General features: G+C 53.0%; 1 protein-coding gene across 1 annotated transcript in view; it reads right to left on the reverse strand.

Annotated features, from left to right (window-relative positions):
* Positions 1-23694, reverse strand: part of CTBP2 (C-terminal binding protein 2) — a 159231-nt gene that overhangs the window by 102149 nt on the left and 33388 nt on the right. Inside the window, exon 2 of the mRNA XM_047073584.1 lies at positions 7623-7727. The gene's annotated coding sequence lies outside the window, so the exon portion shown is untranslated. The remainder of the gene's footprint in view (positions 1-7622; positions 7728-23694) is intronic.

Consider the following 23694-nt stretch of genomic DNA (forward strand, 5'->3'; position numbering starts at 1 on the left):
GGTTCCATGTCAACAGAGCACCACTCTTTAATTTTTTTAATGTTTATTTTTTGAGAGCGAGAGAGAGAGAGAGAGGGAAAGAGAGCGCACGTGCATGCCCGGGGGAGGGCAGAGAGAGACGAAGACAGAATCCGAAGCAGGCTCCAGGCTCCGAGCTGGCAGCACAGAGCCCGACGCGGGGCTCGAACCCACGAACCGTGAGATCATGACCTGAGCCCAAGTCGGACGTTCAACTGACTGAGCCACCCAGGCGCCCCCGGAGCCCTGCTCCTTAACCCTTATTGTGTCATTTCACCCTGATAAGGGTCAGAAGGCTCGGCACCATCAGAGACTAAAATCCCTGCTAAAACCCGTGCTATCAGTGACTAAGAGCTCAGGGCAGGTCACAGGCCACCTCCTCCGCTCAGGCAACCCATGCGAGGACTCCAGCCAATCTCACTAGATGATCACATTGATTAAGAGATGCGGCTGAGGCCAAGGGCAGCTTGAGTCTGGACCTCCCAGGACACAGAGCCCCCCCCCCCCAGACGGCGTCCCACAGGGCGCCTTCAGTCCCGCCGACCTGTGGGAGGAGACACAGGTGTTCAGTCTGCAGAGACGGCCGCGGCCGGAGGGGCCAAGGGGCATTCCAGCAAACCCACACACCGCTAAGCCCACATCCCACGCTGCCCCAGAGCGGGGAGGCCAGGTCCGAGGATCTGGTGCTCATGAGCAAAAGCACCAGCCCGCCCCACCCCGCCCCCGATGGAAACCGATGGAGAGCGATCGCCCCGCTGCCCCGATCCGGCTGAATTTTTCAAGGAGTTGTAGATTACAACCTGTCCAGGCCAACAAAGGTTTCCTTTGAGTTAAACAATGTATAGCTGAACCGGAAGGAGGGAAGGCGACCACAGCAAAGGTGTTGGGTTACAAGGCACTGGAATCAGATAGCTTTACCACCAAGACTCATTTTCTGCCCCGTCCCCTATATGAAAAGACGGCACAACACAGTCTGACAAATCAAGGCCCCCTCCGAACGGATCCGATGAGAAGCTCTCGGGGACGCCCGATCCTGCCCGCCTGGGGAAAGATGGGGACTTGGGGAACGGGGTCCTCTGTGGGGAGTCACTGTTGTCAGCGCCCAATTATGAAGGAACGGAAATGAAACTCTGGAATCGGATGCTCAGAACTGCACCTCGTCCACGGTTCGTGTTTTTTTTGATCTCCACACACTTTTTTCCCTAATGTTCTATCTTTTTGCCATATATAATTAATTTTAACAGCATCTCCAACTTACCCCACAGGCTGTTGCTGGGTCTTTTAAATAGTATACTGCTGAGAAACTGATTTGTTTGCTCCCCGTGCCTGAAGAAACCACATTATGAAATATGTATAAATGTCATCGTTCAGGCTGCTTCTTAGGATTAAGTACAGGAAAATGCTCCATTTTTCCCCCCTGGCACAGGAGTCCACTCGTGGCCCACGCTCTCATGTATCACCCACGTACCCCCCCCCAGAAAAAAAAACCAATGAACTATACCGCATTTTCTCTTCAAACCTCCTATATATCCTTAACTGGTACAAGTCTAGGGGAATTATCTTAATTGCTACGTGGAAAGCATTAATTGCGAATGTACTCAGCAGAGAAGACTGGATTTCGAACAGCATGGGGCCAGGTGGGAGGTACCCAGTTTGCCAAAAATAAAGGAGTCCATCAATCAAGCAAGCAGGAGTGTTCTGCTGGGAGTTAGACAGGAGCCACAGACAACAGACCTGGGGACACCAACTCCGGGGACGACCGGACTCACAGCCATTGCCCAAAGCCTCGTTTCAGAAAACGCTTAAATCAGGGCGCCGAAACCGGATGACGAAACGCTCTGAAAATCCGGAGCTCTTTCAGGGTCACACGGGCTACTTCCTGAGCCGCGTGTGGCATATTTCTTATAGCATCTGTGGCACGGGGAGACGCGGCAAAATTGATAAAGTGATGCCAGGTTACACTTGAAGCCAGAGATGCGGCGTCCGTCCCTCCATGAAAACCTTGAGGGGGGGCGGGGCGCAACAGAAACTACTTAAAAGTCACACCAGGTTAAAAACAAAAGTTCACGGTCTAACGCATTCTCGAGGTAGTGGTCACAGTGGTGACACAAACACACACACCAAATAAAACACGCAAAATAACCTTTTCCTCTCCTGTTAATCACTCTTGGACTGCCCGATTAGGGATCCCAATAGGTTTTTTTTGCTTTTTATTTTTTTTTAACGTTTATTTTTGAGGCAGAGAGAGACAGAGCATGAACAGGGCAGGGGCAGAGAGAGAGGGAGACACAGAATCCGAAGCAGGCTCCAGGCTCTGAGCCATCAGCCCAGAGCCAGACGCGGGGCTCGAACTCACAGACAGCGAGATCGTGACCTGAGCGGAAGTCAGACACTTAACCGACTGAGCCACCCAGGCACCCCTTTTTTTTGCTTTTTAATATTTGTTTGGTTTTTAGAAAGAGAGTGCACAAGCAGGGGAGGAGCAGAGAGAGAGGGAGACACAGGCTCCAGGCTCCCAGCTGTCAGCATGGAGCCTGACGCGGGGCTCGAACTCACGCCTGTGAGATCATGACCTGAGCCAAAGTCGGACGCTTAACCAGACTGAGTCACCCAGGCGCCCCAGGATCCTAATGTTTTTGGTAAGAGAAAGTTCACTTCCCCACCCACTCACACAACCACATCCACAATCCCCATTACGAAACTTGTCGTAAACTTAAAATATCGTATCCTTCAACCAGTGGGGCCCTGACCCTGGCAGGTCACCTCCTCCTCCTCCCTGCTCTCCTTCGAACACGTCTAACACCCATGCGTCAAGCCTCGGTCAGCTGACAATCACCTCTGGTTGCCGGGAACTTGGGGTGCTGTTCCGCTGTCCACTGGGGAGACCAGAGGAAGGAAAGGGGCTTTCTCTGTGCACGAGTCCTGCACCACAGCCGCACCCGCGGGGACAAGCAGTGGCCCACGCTCCCCCCTTCACACGTACCCAAGTGCTTGGGGTAGGGACAGACTCATCCTACACTTGAGAACAGCCACGGGCCCCAGGAGGCATCACTAGCCACCAAGGGGTCCCGCGATGCCGGTAAAGCAAGTCACGACACTGCAGGGTTTCTGCCGGGGGCGAGGGGAAACCGGAGTCTGGGGCTCCCTGGTCGGTGTCTCCAGCTCTTCTCTCTCACAGGCCCCATGTGCTGGCACAGAGATCGGACCGTCAAGTTCCTCACTGATAAAACGGGGATCTTGAAAAGGGAGGTGGCCCGCATGTCCACGTCTCCCAGCGGAACACAAGGACGGCGTGCTCCATAATGTCACAGCTCCTGCCCCACCAGGGGAGAGGGCCACGGGCAGCCACCCCCTCCCAAGCTGGGCCCTCCAGCAGAAGCACAAGTAGGCAGAGACCCACCCCGGCTGGGAACCCCAGGAAAATACAGGCGGGCGTGCTTATTCCGGACAGACGGACGACAGAGTGAAAATTAAGACCGGTTCCGCACCTCCCTGGCTGGTTAACTGGCTGGGATTAGAACCAGCGGTCTTGGGGAGTGGGGGACGGGCAGCAGCAGGGACAGCAGAAAATCCACCCACCGGGAGCTGGAGGCTGGACCCGTGCAGCGTGGACAGGGATAAACTCCCAAGAACGGAAACCAGGGGGCTGCACGGATGGCCTCTGTGGTTCTGCCCAGGAGCCGGGCTAGGGTTCTGAGGGTCTCAGGAGGAAAGAACAAGGGCTGAATCAACCCCCTCCCAGAGAACGGCTACCATGTGAGCCTGGATGTGCGGCTCAGGAATAGAATCCCAACAAGGCTGAAGAACCCAGAGCCCAGCTGGGGTCCTCCTCCCATTTCCGCAGAGATGGCTGAAGCTCCAGGAGCATCCCCGCCCCACCCCGGCCCCCAGCTCAGCCTCCTGGCTGTTTCTCATCTAGAGAGTTCCCCCACAGATAGAAGGCCCTGCATATCTTTCTCTGGTTTGTGGTTTCCGATGTTGGCAGCCTCGCCTCTGGCCGAACACCTGGAGCAGGATGGCTCGTCCCTAGTGCAGGCCAAGAGCTCCGGAGGACCCTGGGGGGCCACGGTGCCACGACCAGCGGACCCCACGGCGTAAGCTATTCGTTCCTGGAGTAGGGCAATACTTTCCCTTCTGTTTTTTGGGGAACGAAATCTGTCTTGGCAGAAACAGGGCAGAGGCTCCAACAACCAGGCAGAGGGCTTCACAGAGCCCTGCTGGTCCACTAAAGCCGCACTGCAGATGGCCAGCACAGCCTGGTGCCCACAGCAGACCGGGTGAGGCCCTCCACACCCACCAGGCACAAACATCGCCAGCGCCCTGGGGATCTCAGCTTGCGGCCGTCGGTGATGTGTGTGTGTGTGCGTGTGTGTGTGTGCGGGCGCGCGCGCGAAGTAGGTCCAGCATTCACATCATTATCCGATCCGTCAAAATAACACCATGCACAAGCTCTCTGTGCGCAAGCAGCTAGATACGCTGCCGTGTCTTTGCCAAACCACAGCCACTGCTACCCGCCCCCCATCACTGTACAGAACGAAGGCGAAGAGCTTTGATTTGCATTTGCACTTATGTGTAGGCATGTAACAAAAAGTGCTTTTATTCCCCCCACTGCCACTTTTGTGGCAATTACAAGGTACCTGGGTGCTGACGCAAACACTGACGCTCAATAACAAAACGGTGCAAAGACAACAATGACCCACCGATGGAGAATGCAACTCTGGTTGCGGTGGGGGAGGGGGGGGTGGGGAATCAGCAAACCAGCAAAAGGCATGCTGGGTTTTCATTGTAACAAGTAACAACATACAGAAGGAAGAGCAAAAAACCTACAACAGAAGTGCAAGATGGAAACGTCACATGTCGTTATTCATTCGTAATGAGAAAATGAGCCTCTTTGCGGGGAGAAAACTTAAATGTGTCATTTGCAGTTTATTTTTACGAGGCCACAAACCAAATTAACGAAGTCTAGAATAACAGGCATAGAATGCTTTTAAATGGGGACATACTCAAAAACACGAAGGTCAAAAATGACGTACAAACGGTTCCAGAGCCTCTCGGGTTTGCCACTTGGAGGCTGTGGTTTTCCTGAGTTTTGTGCTTTTCATCTACTTCCTTCTCCTCTGCCCACATTAAACAAGCTCTGTGTAGACCAGAGACCTCAGCAGGTGAGTTACCGGGGTGAAATCAACACGTGGTCCTTCTTTGGGCTGTAATGCAAGACGTCCCTCTTCTGTCGCCGTGCATCTACTGCAGGTGGGGCTGAATGGGCAGCCACCAAAAAGTGAGGTACAACTTACTGGTCACAGTGATGAGCCACAGAGAAGAGGTCCAGAAGCGAACACACGCTTCTAAGGACGTGTAGGGGTCCCCTCTGTATCTGTGAGGGTGGTCGGGGCAAAGGTAAAGCCCCATGGCGGGATGCCCAGTGCTGGGGACTCCGGGCCGACTGGAGGCAGAGAGGCACCCTCCTGGCACAGTAACGATGCTCTGACTACGGCACATCTCAAGCTCCTCCGAGGGGTCACTCAAAAGTATGCCCCAAACACAGCAGGGGGAACCGGCCTATCCGGCCAGCATCTGAGCATGCTCAGTTCTTGGGAAAACATTGTTATAGGGACCGTGTTGCAATTTCATTCCGGTACAGATGCATTTATGCAACGTTAACGTTCAGCTCTCTGGATCGAGACCACCGATAAACAGCAGCCCGCGGTGGTTCAATGATCAGGTTGAGCCAAATGAAAATGTGGTTACTCAACCATGTTTGCGATCTATATATATATCTCTATCTTCTCTCTCTCTATATATATACACTCTATCTACATATCTATGTCTACACATCTATAGATCTATATATAGATACATAAAAAGTCCATTTCATCCCTATACTATGAATTCCCAGATCTTTAGAGGACATAGTTTTCCAACTCTCCAAGGTCTATAAAATAGTTGGCCACAGAACTGGACGCCCGTGGGAGTCCAATGAATCTCCATCGCCGTCACAGTGGTGACGCCACTGAAAACCTCTTTGGCCTCAACACCCAACACGGAAACCGACATCCCACCAACCCCAGGCCCACAAAGATTCTGTAACAACAGTATCTCTGCCTGAGAATCCTGGATTAGACTCCAGCACACAGGGTCTTAAGCTAAAGGTTTCTGTTAGAAGAGTGGGAGAAAGCCAGAAGAGAAAGAAATGTTGGCCTTGATAGGCAACGCTCAATGCCCCCCCCCCCCAACGAATGTTCAACATTTCTAGTCTCTCGTCCTCCCAAGGGCTAAGAGTCTTAGAACTACTCCAAGGATAGGGGTCTCCTCTGTCTGCACACTCTGCTGTGGCCTGTGGTTGGGCCAGCCCTCTGGGTCACGCCTGGGAGAGGTTTCTGGGTTTCTTGATCAAGTTTCATCTTAGAAGGCAGGGCAGGTGGGGGACCATCACTGCCCCATTACTGATGCACGAATAAAACCTCCAAATGCCTGGAAGAGGCTAGTGCTGGCGGGGTGGGGGGGGGGGGGGGGTGCCTGGCAGGCCCAGGTGGTGACATCAGGATCTCCACCTGATCCTGCCACCTCGCGGGGACACTCAGTGAGACCCCTCCCCGGGCCACAACCCACGTGGCCTGCTGGGTTCAGGCGACTTCACCGCAAGCCTCTCACGGGCCCCGGCTCCGAAGAAAGCGGGGCCCAAGCCTGCAGGGCGGAACCTGCCCTTTCCCGAACCGGAGGCTCTGTGTGATCCAACACGTTGGGGAACGTGCCCAGAGGTGTGACAGGACACGCGGAAGATCTGCTCTCACGCTTTTTCTTGCTTTTAAACGACGCTGTTAGCTCGAGGAGAAAACATTTTTTTTTCCAGCAGGATAAAAATCAATCACTTCTGAGAAGTTGCCATTTTGAGACTTTGAGTAAGATGCAGGTTTTGTGAAAAATGGCTAACGGCATGTGGCAACTAGACTCTGGACCTCCAAACCTCGCCATGGGTAAGGACTGAAAGACATCAATCGATACTTTCTCAGCCACAGTCCAAATGAGTGCAGGCAAAATTGAACGCTCTCCTCTGTGCACACCCACATCCCCAATCAAGTCCACCAGAAAAAATCGTTAGGTGTTCAAGACATCCTCGAGGTTGGTAACGCTAAGAATCTAAGCTCATTAGAGATGTGCCTTCATCAGCAAGCTGCTTTCTTTTCTCTAGACGTCTATCTACCTTTTTACTCAAGCCTCCTGGGACAGCATGAGACGATTTCCCTAATTCATTTTTATTCTTTGCAATTAATACGTCGAGAAGTCGTAACACGACTTCCATTCTGCCTTGAGTTTCCTAGTAGTGTAATTTCCGTTGACTTATCTCCGTAGCAGCAGCAGCAGCAACAATCACTTTACGTTGAACTATATTGCCTCAGAGTTAATTACATGTATTTTGCTTCTGATAAATGAAAATACCAGATGCAATTAATTGAAAGACAATCCATATGATCCTGCTATTAGACATCCCAGTGAAACATCCAGAGCCTGCTGGCGATCCACAGTCATCAACTAATTGAAAACGCATTCCAGAGGGGTCTTAGAAAACCTGAACTTTTACCTGGAGATATTTTACAATAACTCACCAATATAAATCTGTCCACAGACTACCGTTCACACGATGGGCCGTCCGTCGTCTTTTTAAGGGAATCCAGCTTCATTGGCTCAAAACCATTTAAGGCGACGAAACTCTGAAAGCACAATGAATTGGGTCAGTGGAACCGAAGCAGTGATTTTTTTTCTGTTGTTGTTTACATCTAGCCATTGCTTAATTGCATTTTCCCCGTGCCTTCGATTCTGAGCTACCAGAGGTTATTAAATGGTTTCATTAAAAATACTATTTGTCTTGCTTTAGTCACACACCAGATCAAATTAAACAGCAGAGCACCAGAACAAATGAACCCTTTCCATCTATTCTGACACAAAGCCAAGCGCACAAGACCAGAAGGTGATATTGTGTCATCACCATGAAAATATCATTTACATCCCTTTACATCTTCAAGTAGCAAGCAAAGGGACAAAACAATCAATACCTTCAAGCAAAAAGTATTACCAACTGTTTGAGAAATATGGAAGTATGAAGTGCAATTCATAAGCCCATGGTTTATACGTGCTATTAGCATAAATGCTGACAACTGTTAATCCACGGTAACTCTGATTAACGGTTGCAGTTGACCATTAATAGAAGGCATTTTAACTTACTGCTGAAATTGATTACTCAGTTAAGAATTCAATCCTAATGTTCAATAAAATTGCACTTTCTTGGCAAATGCAATATGAAATGAGGTGATGCATTAAACAGCACTCACATTTATTTTACTATACAAGGAATGAAGAGGAGATCTATGGTGCCATCACATTATCTGAACCTCTTCCTATTCGCACCGAGTTGTAAGAGGGGCAGGTGGGAAGGGGCTCCTCTAGCTGCCTGAAAAGGCAAAGGCACCCGGGCAAGCGGGTCCAGGTGTCTTTTCGGTGGCTTTCCCACGAAGAACAGACAGGATTGCAACACTGCAGGTGTTATGCAAACCGGACCGTCCACGTTTCACGGCAGTCTTTTCTCACGTCCTGTGAGACAGCGGAGGTATGCATCCCGGAAGCTAACTGTCGCGGTCAAACCTGACCATTCCTTCCGGGGGCCCAGATTCTAATCAACCAGGATTCAAATGGTTGATTAATATTTCAAGAAGCGCATGAAATGACAGAAACCAAGCTTCCCACCGCACTCTACTTTTCAAATCATTTGAATCTTAGGAAGCTGGAGTTTCTTTATCCACGGTCTCCTCCTTTAAAACAATGGGGTCATCTCTTGGGATCCAATTCTGGGACGTAACCTGCCTAATTATGCAGCAAGTCAGAGACAGGAACCACTGCACCTCCCAGGTCCATCCACTCCCCCCCTCAGAAGGACCCCATACTTGTGTGTTCTCCCGTCAACGTAAGGAATCAGGGCATCTGAGTGCGCGGGCACCAGCCGGCTCCCACACCACCAACTAGAACGGAGGCCAAGGGCAGGCGTGGCCCTGCCGGAGTATTCAGAAAAAGGGTGGCCTCTACAGTCACGGTTATCACATGTGAGGTCAAGAAATAATTCACTCCCAGCTGTGCCTCCACACCACCTTAGGCCACAAACTTTCCAACCCAAGGAGGGGTGACAGGGAGGGGACAGAGACCGCCAGGCTATTCAGTGGTGGCGAACACCCAAGACACAAGTAAGTTTCACGTTTAGTAACTAAGCATTTACCCTATTGAGGAACCATCTTGATTTTCAGCAGGCTTGCCTAGCAAACTCCTGTTCACCCTTCAAAACCCATCTCCTAGAGGTCTTCTGTAACGCCTTCTGTAACGATGAAGGGGGGGGGGGAGACGAAGGGGGGGGGGAGACGAAGGGGGAGGGGGAGGGAAGGGAGGGAGGGGGAGACAAAGAATCCCAAGCAGGCTCCACACTCAGCTCAGAGCCTGACATGGCGCTTGACCTCATGAACCATGAGATCATGACCTGAGATGACATCAAGCTTAACTGACTGGGCCACCCAATCACCCCTCTGAGTCTCCTGAATGTTAAATGCCTTGATTACATTTGATTCCTCTCTGGACCTCACTAGGTCTGGAACACAGCAGAAAATCACATTTGTAACTAACTGCAGAACAGAACTTACATCCTTGGTCTAGTATTGTTTGTCCTTGTAGGTCACTGGCTTCCCCTTTCGTTCCATTTCCAACGCTCTGCACAACCACATATCCTCAAACGTTTACAGACACATAAATGTGTAAACAAGGCATGTCCAAAACTATAAGGAAATTGTATCTACAGCTGACCCTTGAATGACATCAGTGCGAACTGTGCGGGTCAACGTAACATGCGGATTTTTTCAAGAAAATAGAATACGGTCCTAGAAGGGTATTTTCGCTTACGATTTTAACAATACAGCCTATATAACAGACTATGTGTGTCAATGGACTGTTTATATTGTTATTTATGGCTTCTAGCCAATCATAGGTTATTGGTAGTTAAATCTGGGGAGAGTCAAAACTTCTATGCAGATTTTCGACAGCATGGGGGGTGGGGACGGGGTCCAATGCCCCTCACCCTGTTATTCACGGACCAGCTGTATAACAGAAAATGGTCCCTTTAATTTTTTAATGTTTATTTTTGAGAGACAGACAGAACGTGAGTGGGGGAGGGGCAGAGAGAGAGGGAGACACAGAATCGGAAGCAGGTTCCAGGCTCTGAGCGGTCAGCACAGAGCCCGACGCGGGGCTCGAACCCACGAACAGTGAGATCATGACCTGAGCCGGAGTCAGATGCTTAAATGACTGAGCCACCCAGGTGCCCTGGAAAAGGTCCCTTTTGGAAAGCAGGGAGGGAAGGAAACGTTATTGGTGAAGGGAAATCGAGCACTGTCTGTACAGTTACTTCTTGTTTTTAAACAAAGTTCTGAAGAGAAACACACTAACACGTTCACAGTTACCTAATCTTACCGGTGGGTACAGATTCTTACTTTGAGACACTTCAGAGTAAAATTAATGAAACAAGGAGCAGACAACTCTGCCTGGCTGGAAGGCTTCACAGAGGAGGTGACAAATTCGGGAGTGCCTGCAGACTGCCCAAGCCAACCGGGACCGCTTCTTCAGCAGATTAAGAAAGTTAAAAGGCTTGGAAGACGGTCAAAATCTTTAAAGTCAGCGCGCACTCTTACTTGAAGGTGGAAAGAAGTACTTTTAAAAAAACTGGAGCTACCAACCCACAAACCTTTGTTACCACAGCACAATGTGCAAGAGAAAGTACCCTGCAGACCCGCCAGGATTTCTTTTTTTTAAATGTTTATTTTACTTATTTTGAGACAGCATGAGTGAGCACAGGGGAGGGGCAGAGAGAGAGGGAGACACAGAATCCGAAGCAGGCTCCAGGCTCCGAGCTGTCGGCACAGAGCGGGACGCGGGGCTCGAACCCACAGACCGCCAGATCACAAGACGCTTAACCGACTGAGCCACCCGGGCGCCCCACCCACCGGGATTTTTGTAAGAACTTCCAGGAGTACACAACAAGGCACAGAAATGACTTGGCTGATTAAAACCACCACGACTCCTCCACGAGCAACCTCAGAAGCCCAAGTGGGGGCTAGTCCACCAGGTGACTCGGCCGCGGCGGACGAACACCAGTCAGCTCCCGCGTCCGGCCAGGGAGAAGGGCTCCCGTTTTGGGCTTGCACCATCAACCTGGGTGAGCCTATTTAACATCACTTGGCAAACGTGTTCCGCCCACATCCGAGGGTAACAAGACCGGGGAGAACGGCAGCAACCAGAGCCTGGAGGAGTCTCAGCCGGGCCGCGTCCTGGGGCGTTCTACGTACAGGAAACAGACAATTCAGGGCACATGGCCCACAAGGATCCCTCTCCTCCTGGATTTTTAGTTTCTTACCTGAAGTCAGGCTAGGAAAATTACTGTCAGGGATCTAGTTAGTGAGACTACTCTTCTGAAATGGAATGAGAGGAGCACCTTGGAAAATCTGTGAAGAGCCGGAACAAGCTCTAAGAAGGCCTGATGGCAGCCTTCTGGATCCTTCGGGGAGGATCCGTCCTGCTCTCACCTGAACTCCGGCCGTCTTTCCTTACAGCTCCTGTGCCCTGCAGGGCACCAAAGGCCCTCTACCATCCAAGCTGCAGTGAGGCGAGGGTACCCGGGCGCTCAGCCTGGGTTCTCCCCACCATCCCACCTGCTGCAGGCATCCCTTCTGGGACAAAACACCCAATGACTTGCACCTGCTCTGTGTGAATTCCTTCTAATGCTGCTTCTAGCATCTAAGGTTCTGATGGTCAGCTCTTGTTATCACCGGAGGCCTGGCCCGAACCCCACCTGGATTCTCTGTGCTCCGGCTACTCATGTTTGGGTCATCTAGGCTTTAAAATGCCTGTCCCGGGGCGCCTGGGTGGCGCAGTCGGTTAAGCGTCCGACTTCAGCCAGGTCACGATCTCGCGGTCCGGGAGTTCGAGCCCCGCGTCGGGCTCTGGGCTGATGGCTCAGAGCCTGGAGCCTGTTTCCGATTCTGTGTCTCCCTCTCTCTCTGCCCCTCCCCCGTTCATGCTCTGTCTCTCTCTGTCCCAAAAATAAATAAACGTTGAAAAAAAAAAATTAAAAAAAAAAAATGCCTGTCCCACTGTCCTGCCATAGGTGGTGGGGGCGGCTCTACCTGCTGCTCTCCAGTGGGGCCCCTCCTACTCATCGTCTCCAGGCGGCCAGGGGGCTGAAGGGCAGCTCAGCTTTGCCCTTGTAATAAATCAGCCCAAGACCCTCAAGGCGGCAGATGTGGACAGAGCAGGCGGCCCAGGTGCCCCGAGAGCACCAGCCTCATCTGGAACCTGCTCCTGGCATCCACAGCCTCATCTCGGATCCAGGGGACCCCATCAGCATCTACTACTTAGAAAACCCAAGAGTCGTCTGCAATAATCATACCTCAGGCAGTCATGAAATTACCCAATAGAGGGCCACTGAGAAGGGCACGGAGAGCTAGCTGGACACACACACACACAGACACACACACACACACACTCCCAGGCTCCATGGGTGAAGAGGACCTGGGACTCTGCCCCAAGACGGAGACTGCACCTGCTTCACAGGCGAGAGGGCCCTTTCGAAGAGACCTGGAAGCCCGGCCCGGGGCCGCACACAAGTACTCAGAAAAGGCTAGTTGTCATCCATCCTGGCACAAGACCTCAGGACCAGACTGTCATCATCAGCACCTTCTAAAAACCAAACCCACCTCGGGGCACCTGGGAGGCCCAGGCGGTTAAGTGTCCGACCTTGACTTCAGCTCAGGTCATGATCTCACGGTTCGGGAGTTCGAGCCCCGTGTTGGGCTCTGCGCTGACAGCGTGGAGCCTGCTTGGGATGGTCTCTCTCTGCCCTTCGATCTCTCTCTCAAAAGAAATAAAACCTGAACTCCCAACTGGGTCACTGAGACCAACATGCCTCCCATCCAGCCCGTCGCCTAGCTGGGTGAGAGTCGTGTGGCAAGGCTGTGTTCAGAAAATAAACAAAAAGACTGGCTGAAGAACCATCCAGAACCTCAGCCTTCTCTCTCCTAAATGCTCTCTTGGCACAGATGCCCCTGACTGGTCAACAGGGCGCCCGCTGCTAGGACATTTACAACTGAGCCGCGCAAACAGGACAGGTTGGCACTCCACGAACTGCCCACGTCCCACAGCTGCAAGGCCCCACCCTCGTGGCGTCCAGCTGCCCATCTGGGCCTCAGGGCAGGACGGCCCGCCCCGCAGGAGAGATGGGCCCACTGGGCTGCTGCAAGAGGGACCCACACAAACAAAACTCAAGCCATAGCTCCAGAGAAGGCTCACCCCACCTCTCAAGGGCCTTGGATGGTTATCCCCAGAGGGGACGTGAAGGCCCATCGGTCCACCCCCTCCACGCAAAACCGGTTTCAAGCTCTTCTCCCCTCCTGCAGCAGACCTAGCCCCACCACTGTTTTGGGGGCTGCAGTCTGAGAGGACAGTAAGCTTTAGTGACCGGGCCACAATCGGGATGTGAGGGCACTGAAAGGGGGCTCCAGGGGCTTTCCCACACATCCACCGAGGATCCTCTTAACTGTGTCAAGGTCAAGGGCGACACACAGGGAAAAGCCTCGGGCAGACATGGAACCTAGACGTCCACAGAAAAACCAAGTGCCCTCCTTGTAAAACTGGCCTCTATAACATGCCCTTCTGGCCAGGCGGACGGACACACACCCACAACAGGACGGGGGAAGAGTGCCTGGTTTCCTGTCTCCACCCCCAGTCCTACTTACCAGCCCCTGGTTCACACCCTGGCCGCCTGTGCTGGTCTCTCCCTAACCTTCCACCTCCGGTCGGCCCTCGCTCGCCAGGGTCACTTTGAGGATGTGTGGGGCAAAAGCCACCAACAAGACTAAGGAGATGGCATCGGGGCCTCCCCAGCAGACTGGGTGGCACCGGGGGCCCTACGTGCCCAGTGGGGGGCTGCAGTCTGCAGTCTCCCGCCTCCCGCCTCTGAGCGTGCTGGGTCACAGCGGGATCTGCCCTGTAACCAGAATGTCAAGGCCGCCACTGTAGTCCACGAAGCCAGGGGAGCCCAGCATAGCGCCCCAACCGCTCCGCGTGCGTGTTTATGCGCCTGACCGGCCTTCGCTCGTTAACTCACCCCAGAAAGGCCCAGCCCATCCGGCACGAAGCAGGGCAGAATTCTGGTTTAGCGGTTACGTGGGAAAAGGCAAGGAAAGGACAACGTCTGCCGAAGAGCAAACTGTTCCCTGCACGTCGGACGAGACCGAATTAACACGGTGTGATCTGAGTTGCCATCACCTCAGCGTGGCCAGGTTATTCTTCCCCAGGATTCAATTCCACTTACTATTGCCTAATAATAAATAAACCATATTAATTAGCCTGGAAACAATTAGCCTTTATTCAGGGGGGGAGAAAAAGGAAGAAAAATAAAAAAAAAAAAAAAACAAACCCTGAAAGCTAATTCTTTCCAGGTCCCTATACAGCCCACGTTGGCATCGAAACACTTAAGGTCAAATCAACACTTCATTATAATCCCCCGATGCCCCAGAGTTTCAGCTTCAATAAGAAAAACGCCCGCCAGGCAAAAACTTCACATACACAGTCTTTGTGGAGAATGTTTATGGAAATTTTGTAATATTAAATGCGTTCAGCTGGTTTTAAGTTTTCAGAAAGTAAAGGCCCAACAGCCAAGATTCTGGAACTCTTGTCTTTAAATCTAAGGGCAGCCAGTGGAAAACTGTAGGGAAGTCTTGGAACGCTGCCATTTTTTTTAAGGAAAACAAAATAGGATATTTTCTCCGTGTTGTCTCAGATGTAGTCAATTAATTTGTCCCTTTCTCTGCTCCGTTTTCAGGTTTTTTACTGCCGGAGCCTACGGAGCCCGCAGATTTGAGACAGAAGTAGGTGACCAGGAGCAGTTCAGCCTTGGAGCATGAACTGGGCTTCAACGTGCCGGGGAAGGGCTCCGTCCTAAGTGGCAGATCGGGGGGAGGGGGGAATGCTTGGAAACGACTGTAAAAATGGGTGCTGCTGACCAGGCCTGGTGCAGGCCAAGGTTTCGGGGTGGGGGGGGGGGCGGGGGAGTAGACCCATAAGCAGCAACCCACACACACAGTGACGTCATTGGGCGAATTCAAGCTGCGTTCCCACACCCCAACTGCCCAGCTGGCCAGGGAGTGAAAGGCAGCCGGGCCTGAGCGGTCTGACCCCTCAGCTCGTTGAAGCCTGTAGGAAAAGTCACACAGGCCAGGCAGCTGCCTTGTTAACTCTGGAAAGACCACAGGGGGAGGAGGAATCCTTGCCAGGGAGGCCTCTGCTCAACGTACCAGAACCCCGTCTCCAGCAACGGAGGGACAGGGAGAAACCCACATCACCCATCCGGGGCGTGTGCAGGTGGCTTTGCACGGTTCCAAATAGCGACTGAACAGGGAAGCTACGGGCCGAGGCACACACCCCTGTGTAAGAGGCTCTGGAACCTACCAGGAGTGCAAGGAGAGATGTGCTCCCTGGGGTCAAAGCCCAGCTGGCAGAACCGCTAACCTGGCAGGGCATCTGGGAAGCAGGCCTGCCTGGGTTTTTTAGAGGGGTGGGCTCCAAAGAGGAAGAGGTGGTTATCTAAGCTCCTTTCCCACGGGGGGGGGGGGGTCCCCCATCGCCCCCCCCCCACCATGCGACAGAGGGGGCGGGCAGGAAGCAGAGGCGGCTCCTGGTGCACGACAGCCTTTAAAATAAAATTTTTTTATAGTTATTTTTGAGAGACAGAGTGAGACAAAGTGAGACTGGGGGAGGGGCAGAGACAGAGGGAGACACAGGACTGGAAACAGGCTCCAGGCTCTGAGCGGCCAGCACGGAGCCTGACGCGGGGCTCGAACCCACGGACCGCGAGATCGTGACCTGAGCCGAAGTCGGATGCTCAACCGACTGAGCCACCCAGGCGCCCCGACAGCCTTTAAAATAAGATCCACTGAGGAGAGAGCAGGACGCGGAAGGGTCACAGAGAAAACCACAAACTACCCTGGTGAGCTGCGGAGACAGTACGAGAGATCCTCTCCCCAAAAGTTAGGTTTCTGCCTTCACCCCTTTCTACCCCTAGGGACTGGTCGGAGGAGAGCATTTCCATAAAGACAGGAAATCATCTAAGATACGCCCCTCACCCCAATAGCTGGAAGACGGTCTCTCCTGATACACAGCAGATGGACACCTATACAAGCTGTACCTACACATCATGCATTAGGTGCCTGGATTATAGAGTTTTAAAAACTTAAAAAATACTTAACATAGGAGAAATACTTCTAGGTTAGTGGGAAAAGAAATCTAAAATGCGTAGAATGATCTTATCCTTCCCCCCCCCCCACAAAAGTCTCTGAAGTTGTTTATTTATAGACAGAGAATGACCGTGCACGAAGAGAGAGAGGGAGAGAGACAGAATCCCAAGCAGGCAGGCCCCGCATACTCAGTGGAGAGCCTGACACGGGGCTCGAACCCACGAACCGGGAGATCATGCCCTGAGCCAGAAATCAAGAGTCAGATGCTTAACTGACTGAGCAACCCAGTCTAGGCGCCCCTAGAATAATCCAATCTTTTTTTTTTTTTAATTTTTTTTTTCAACATTTATTTTGAGACAGAGAGAGACAGAGCATGAACAGGGGAGGGGCAGAGAGAGAGGGAGACACAGAATCGGAAACGGGCTCCAGGCTCCGAGCCATCAGCCCAGAGCCCGACGCGGGGCTCGAACTCACGGACCGTGAGATCGTGACCTGGCTGAAGTCAGACGCTTAACCGACTGCGCCACCCAGGCGCCCCAGAATAATCCAATCTTAAGTGAACTTTCAGGTATTCTTTAGAGGGTTATTTTCATTTTTTTGTAGATACTTAGTGTACAGAAAACACACCCAAAGTGCTATTTCTCTACGCGAAGATTAAAGGTGATGGTTTAAATGTAAGTCTTTCAGATCACAAAAACCATTTAATTGTCTTCAGACTTTTCTATACTCTCCATTTCCTACAAAGAGCAGATTTCCTACAGTCCGGAAAATGTGCAGTGAAGGGGCTGTGGGGTCTTAGGTCAGGAATGGGGGGGGGGGTTGAAGCTAGGAATGCAGAACGGGGGTCCCCACGTCGTGGCTGCAACTACCTAGGTGGGTTTTGAAGTAAGGTATCTGCCCTACTCCTCAGGCAAGTTCAACCTGTAACAGCGTGTCCCTCTTGGGGACGCCGATGCAAAGCCTGAATTCCAGGGGCCAAGCAACTGGGGAGGATCCGGGGAGGGGAGCGGAGGCACCCACACACGGTGCGGATCCCCGGGCCCCGGTGCGGAGCTTGTCCGCCACGCACCCCCGAGCCGCTAGAGACTAACAGTGAGCCGCAGCGCTAGTGGGGAGAGCAGGGCAGACTTCTCAGCGGGCTCCGCCAAGTTCTTGGCTGCAGATCAGACTGCAGGAGAATGAGTACAGAGAAGCACTGGCCAGTTAGAGAGTGGAGTCCTCAGCCCCTAGGAAACTGCTTACAGAAAGACCTCATCAGCTCTCGACGTCAACACTACGGACCAGCGGGCTCCATGCGGGAGACCGAGAGGGGCAGGGATGCTGGGGGGAAATCCGTGTGGACGGTTCACAGCCCCTCAGACTCCTGGTCTCTCCCACACCGTGTCCTCACCCCTACCCCTTCGTACTCTGGAGAAGGCAACTGGCGCTGGGCCTGTTTTGTGACTGATTTAGCTGGTCAGCTCCGTGCCAGCAGGGACGTGGTCCGATTTTTGTCTCACAGGACTCAGAGCCCAACCGACGGTTAAGGGCCTTGGAAGGAGACTGTGTGTGGTCCTGGGAAAGTTACTGGGCCTCAGAATGCCTTCCTGCAGTGAGCCCAGGATGTGTGGGACTCAGGTGACAGCACAGGTACTAAGGTGCTCAGGGCTCGGTGCAGGGACCACCGTTCGCAAACAGCACGCTCATCTAACAAATGCCGTCTTTCCTGACATGACTAGGTACATCCAAGAATCCAGAGTCCTAGAAGGGGGGGGGGGGGGGGGGAGAAGCCTGAAGGGAAATTAGTTTTCTGTCTTATTTCAAACGAAATGTATTCAAACCCCAACCTCAAGGTTCAGGGAAGCCTTGAGTGTAAAATGAAGCACATCACTGCCATCAAATGGAGCAGCTGTGGTACCTGCAACAGAGGAACGACTTTACTTTTTAAAAAATTTACAAGGCTGGGCATGTTACAGAGAACAGCACGCGGGGAACCTCTGCAAACACAAACATGAATGAGGGAGGCACCCAAAGGTCTCACCGAGCATTAATTTACGTTACGTATTTCCTCTGGTGGCAACAGGCTTTTATTTTTTAAGAAGAAATTAATCACAGAGCCAGAGGAGACGTGCTCGGAGAGAAACCGAGGACCCAGATCACCCAGCCTCTCGGAGACGAAGGCAAAATCTACCTCGGCTCGGCTTTCTCCTCCCCGACCCCAGCACGCCGTCACAACACTCAGCGGTGCCAGCTGTCCCCGAGCGGCCCGACGGCCTCTGCACAGCCGACCCCGGCTCAGACCACCCAGGTGCACCATCCCGGATACAGACGTCAGACCCTCTTACCCAGAAGAATCCAGGACAAGGAGAGAAAAGCCCAACGCCAGACCAGCCCGTGCCCCCTGCCCCCGGCTGCGTGACCCCCATCCCAAGCACCGACGGTCTTATCTAGGAGAGGGAACAGAGGAGCCCCCGAAGAGCGTGGGATTATTACCTATCGATTCATACAGGTCAGGTAAATAACACCGGGGCGCCGGAACTAACTTCCACGCCAACCTAACCACTCAGCCGCGTTATCGATTTCAGAAGTAGAGACACCCTTTCAGCACGGACGGCGGCAGGGGCAGGGACTCCTAAGTGCCGTCCCCCCTCGAAAGACGGGTGTGTGACACACACATACCCGTGCAGTGTGCTTCCCGAAGGAATGACGGCTCGAACGGGTCGCCCCGAAGTCAGATTCCCAGCACCCGTCACTTGACGGTGGCCGCGAAAGCCGGCCAGAGCCACCCAGGTGCCAGTGCTCGCTCCTGGAGAGGCCGTGCTGCCACCTGCCTTTCTGCCTCCTTCGCGCATCAGGCCTGAGCCCCATGTGCTGCTGTGGCTGCAGGACCGCTACTGAACGAGACATCCAAAGGCAGGGTCCCAAGTTTCGTTTCTTCACACACCGCAGCCAACGGGCGCGACGCAAAACCACGCGACACAGACAGTCAAACCCCCGAGGACAAGGCTGCTCTTCTGGTGGGTTCCCCAAACCAGCCGGGCCAGCGTGGCACAGCCCACCACACATCACCCGGCGGAGGGTCACGGAGACGTGGGGCCGGCAGAGGGGAGGGGAGGGGAGGCCGGCGGTGCCCGGTTCCTCCTGACATCAAAGCAGGAGGGGTGGGGGAGGAGGGGGTCGGCTTTCAGCACCCAGGTTCTCGTGGGGAGTTTCTTCTCACCCGCTGCTGGTCTAAGCCTGGGGCAGAGATCTTTGGGACGGAATATTCCTCATCGACACACACAAGAACTTGAACGCGCCTCCAAGGGGATGGTGCTGCGAAAAACGTCAGTCCCCAAAAGGCCATGTGTTCTCTGACTCCACGTTCATCACATCCTCTACAGGACAAAATTACAGGGATGGGAAAACAGATTAGTGGTTCTTGGGGATGGGGACCGGACGCTCCAACTCTAGAACATTCTCTGAACAAGCTAGGTCTTGGGGGCCGGGCAGCCCTGCAGACGACCACGGACGTGGACCGCGAACGGTCTTGGCCACCGGAAGAGGGTGTGGCTGTAGGCGGGGGACACGTGAGCTCCTCGGGCGCTGGAACTGCTCTGGATCTTGACCAGGGTGGCGCATGCTGGAATGGACGACACAGGGGACGACACTGCGACACAGAAGCGGACACACACCTAAAGCCACATCAACGCTGGGGAGAGCTCAAGGATGTCTGGGGAGCGCATCAATACCCATCTCCTGGTTGTAGTATTGTTACTATCGTTTTGCAAGCTAGGACCACTGGGGGAGACCAGATAAGGGTATTATTACAACCGCATGTGATTCTAGGGCTACTTCAAAGTAAGTTTAGTTAGGTTGGCCCTGTTTTTTTTTTTTTTTTTTTTGGTTTGTTTAGTTGGGCTCCTGTTGGCCACAGATAGGGCCATTCCTTTATTTTTGTGGATTGGGGTGTTTACAAGAAGGAGCCACGTGGAGCCGACCCCACTGACAAGATTGACACACTGAGCTGGGATCCGCTTCCCCTGGCTGCCGGGGTGGCCGGGGGGGGGGGGGTGCCACCAGGAGCCCAGCCTGCCTCTCAAGAGCCAGAGCTCCGAGCTCCTGAACCCTGACCTTCTCCACGGCAGTCAACAAAGATGCTTGCTATGTAAGTTCTTTCCCGGGAACGGGCACGACTGACTGGTTTCTCTCTCCCAGCTGCTGCTGGACGCCCAGGGCTCCCCAGGTCACAGGTGACAAGAGGGCGCCTTCCCTTGGCAGAGCAGTCCCGGAAAGGACGAGAGACAGAAAAGCAGCTCCCGGGGCTGGTCTGTGCTGGGGAGAGTGGGCACACTGGCGGGGAAAGACATCCAGGCTTCCCTGACCCAGCCTGGCTGGACCATAACTACAGGCAGCGGGCTGGAACAGGCCAAGACTGTCCCCGGCTGACAGCGCGGTTGTACGCTGGCCTGGCCACCTTCCAACACCCAGCTCGCTCAAAGAACGTTCTGGAGCCGAAGTGTCCCGGCAGATCACCAGGGTCAGGCGGCCCACCTGCCTCGCACGGACCCACAGCTACATTCCTGCTTTTCCAGCAGGCTGGGGACCTTGCGGGTGGCCCTGGAAACTGCACAGCAGCTTTCCGTGACAAAACCTAATCACGCTGTATCAACCTAAAGGTCTTCTGTGGCTGTCCGTCCGTCCTCCGAGATCCCCGGTTGCCTCCCTGTTGAGGGGAGCTGGCAACCCCCCTCACCCTCGCTGCTAACTCCCTGCTGACTCAACCCAAGGAAGAAAATTGCAGGAGCATCTCTGCCGTTTCGGCTTTTATGGTCTTCAGGGTTACACGGTTTTCGATTTCATTCGACAGGAGTTTCTCCTTAATGTCTCCCTCTCCCCGAAATGTGCCATTTTGGGGAGATACAGTGTACAGGAGAAAAGTCTTCCAATAATAACCCTACTTTTTCAGCTTCTCTCCACCCTCAAATAGCCCCTTACTCAGAAAGCTGAACGTTTTCTCAGATCTCCAACACTGCCCGGCTTCGGAGCCGCTGAAGAAATAACCAGCGACTCTTTTATGGAAATAAAAAAATCACATTCTACATAAATTAAATATATAATTTGATTAAACATGTTTATGTCTTTGCGATGACATTTAAAATAGAAGCAATCATTTTCACTCTTGAAAGAAAAACTCTTTCAAATAGAATTCGAAGCTGTCAAACCTACCTTCTGCTACAGATCTTTTAAATGTCACATACCTTCAAAAGGGGATGGCAGCTTCCTTTTAAATATGCAATTCCAAGGCAGTGCGCTCTGAATCGAGCATGTATTAGAACACACCGTTGGCATTTACCCTGGTGAGGGGTAGCCTCCGCACCCCTGCTTCTCAAGGACCCGCTCAGGAGCGCAGCGCCTGTCCTGTCCCGTCCGGTCCCCGCGCTCTTCCGGCGTGGCTAGGGCCCCGGTAGCAGGTGGCAAGCCACAGGGCCCAGCACCAAGTCACACCCCTTAAGGGGGCAAAGGTACCTTCCTAGGATTCCTTACGGTTTCCCTCCCAGATATCTTGCTGAACTCCGCATAACCCAATTTTGGCAAAGCATCAACGGCCCAATTGTCAAGACCGTGTTAATCAGATGCAAAGAAAACTCCGAACTCATTCTCCTAAGTCAATGACCTACATATTCAATTGCTTATTCTCCAACTCAGTGGCAAACACCGTGCTATATTTAAACATAGAGCACAGATAGATCTTTCTTCTGAAACGTCAGTGATACAGATAAGCCTTCTACTCCAGCCCTCCTCTCCTCGACTTAAGGAACATAAACATCGTCAACATCCTGCGGCACTCTGAAGCGAACAAGCGTGCTCCGGGTCTCCGTCGTTTTCGCAAGAAGGTAGCAAGTGTCATTTTTGTAAGACGTACACGTGAGCAGCATTCCCGCTGGTACATCAACAAACGAAGCCTGGTTCGCCCCTGCCTCCCCAGTACCTGGCAAATAGCAAGTGCTCCGAAAGAAAACGGATCCAATGACTTCAAGTCAGTTAAGCGTGGGTAACAAGCACGCTACAAACCAAGTGCCCAGAGGGGATGCAAAGGCCCCCTAAGTGTTGAACCCTGGCGCTAGGGACTGACCCAGTGATCTCACAGCTAGCAGGGAAGACAACAAAGGAAACCGGGAGCTCTCGGAGAATGTTCTAAGACTACGGTAGGGGCAGAAATTGAGAGCTATCACTGTTGATCTCTTGGTATCTCGCCCAAATAGGAGGAGGCATGAGGAAGTCAGCTCCCCCACAGCCATCGCTGGAGGAGGATCCTAAGAACATCTGAAGCATCAAGGCAGAGGGTTTGAAACACCAGACAGAAGACAGCCCCGGCCAACACCACGAGAGGTACCTCCTTGCTGGTTCTTCCTGGGAAAGGACAGCGGCTCTGGAGCAGGTGAGGGATGGGGTGGGATGGGGAGAAGGGTAAATGAGAGGCCAGGGGAGCCTTCCAAACAGAAGGCAATGCAGTGGGCAGCCTGGGAGAGGACCAGAGTGAGCAGGACACAATGGACAACCAAAGCCCAAACCTGGGCTGTAGTTTGGAATCCTTCCTGGGTGTACCTTCCTGCCCAACCATGCGACTTTAGGGAAGTCACCTCGCCCCTTGGAAAGCCTCTCCTCCCAGGTACAGGAGAGGAATGCCACCCACAGACACCAAGACCCTCTAACTCAAGTTCTAATTCCATTTAAAATAGGCGATCATGGGGGGCGCGTGGGTGGCTCAGTTGGCTAAGCGTCCGATTTCGGCTCAGGTCATGATCTCGCAGTTTGTGAGTTCGAGCCACGCGTTGGGCTCTGTGCTGACGGCTCAGAGCCCGGAGCCTGCTTCAGATTCTGTGTCTCCCCCTCTCCCTGCCCCTCCCCTGCTCACGCTCTGTCTCTCAATAACAAACGAACGTTAAAACAAAAATAATAATGTAAGATAGGCGACCATGAAACTTTAAGCCAATTCTCAAGGGCTTGAAAGAAATCAAGAGTGTGGAAAAGGAAGAGTTATTGCAAAGGGGATCGCTTCTTTTCTTTGGACTCCAGTAATTCCCTTCATTGGGCAGCAAACTCTGGGCCCCACCGCACAGATGAAAAGGACCAGGAAACCCTACCCCTGAGGCCAGACCCCACCACCTGACCTGTGGCACCAACCCGGAAGCCGGGACACATGGGCGAACTGAAATGCACAGTGAAGCCAGGCTCTTCATTCAGTAAAATGAGGCTTCTGTTCCCGTTTGGCCACACTGGCCCTTCTGCGTGGTTCCTACACCCCTAGCCTCCTCCTAAGAGGGGAACCTTCTAGTTATCACCACTCGTCCTCCCATCTCCCACGCCTTGCCCACGGAAGGGATCAGCCAGGTTCCCC

This window comes from Lynx rufus, unplaced genomic scaffold (assembly GCF_022079265.1).
Source record: "Lynx rufus isolate CCGP_SWC_20201006 ecotype Redwood Valley unplaced genomic scaffold, mLynRuf1.p SCAF_11, whole genome shotgun sequence".
NCBI classification, from domain to species: Eukaryota; Metazoa; Chordata; class Mammalia; order Carnivora; family Felidae; genus Lynx; species Lynx rufus.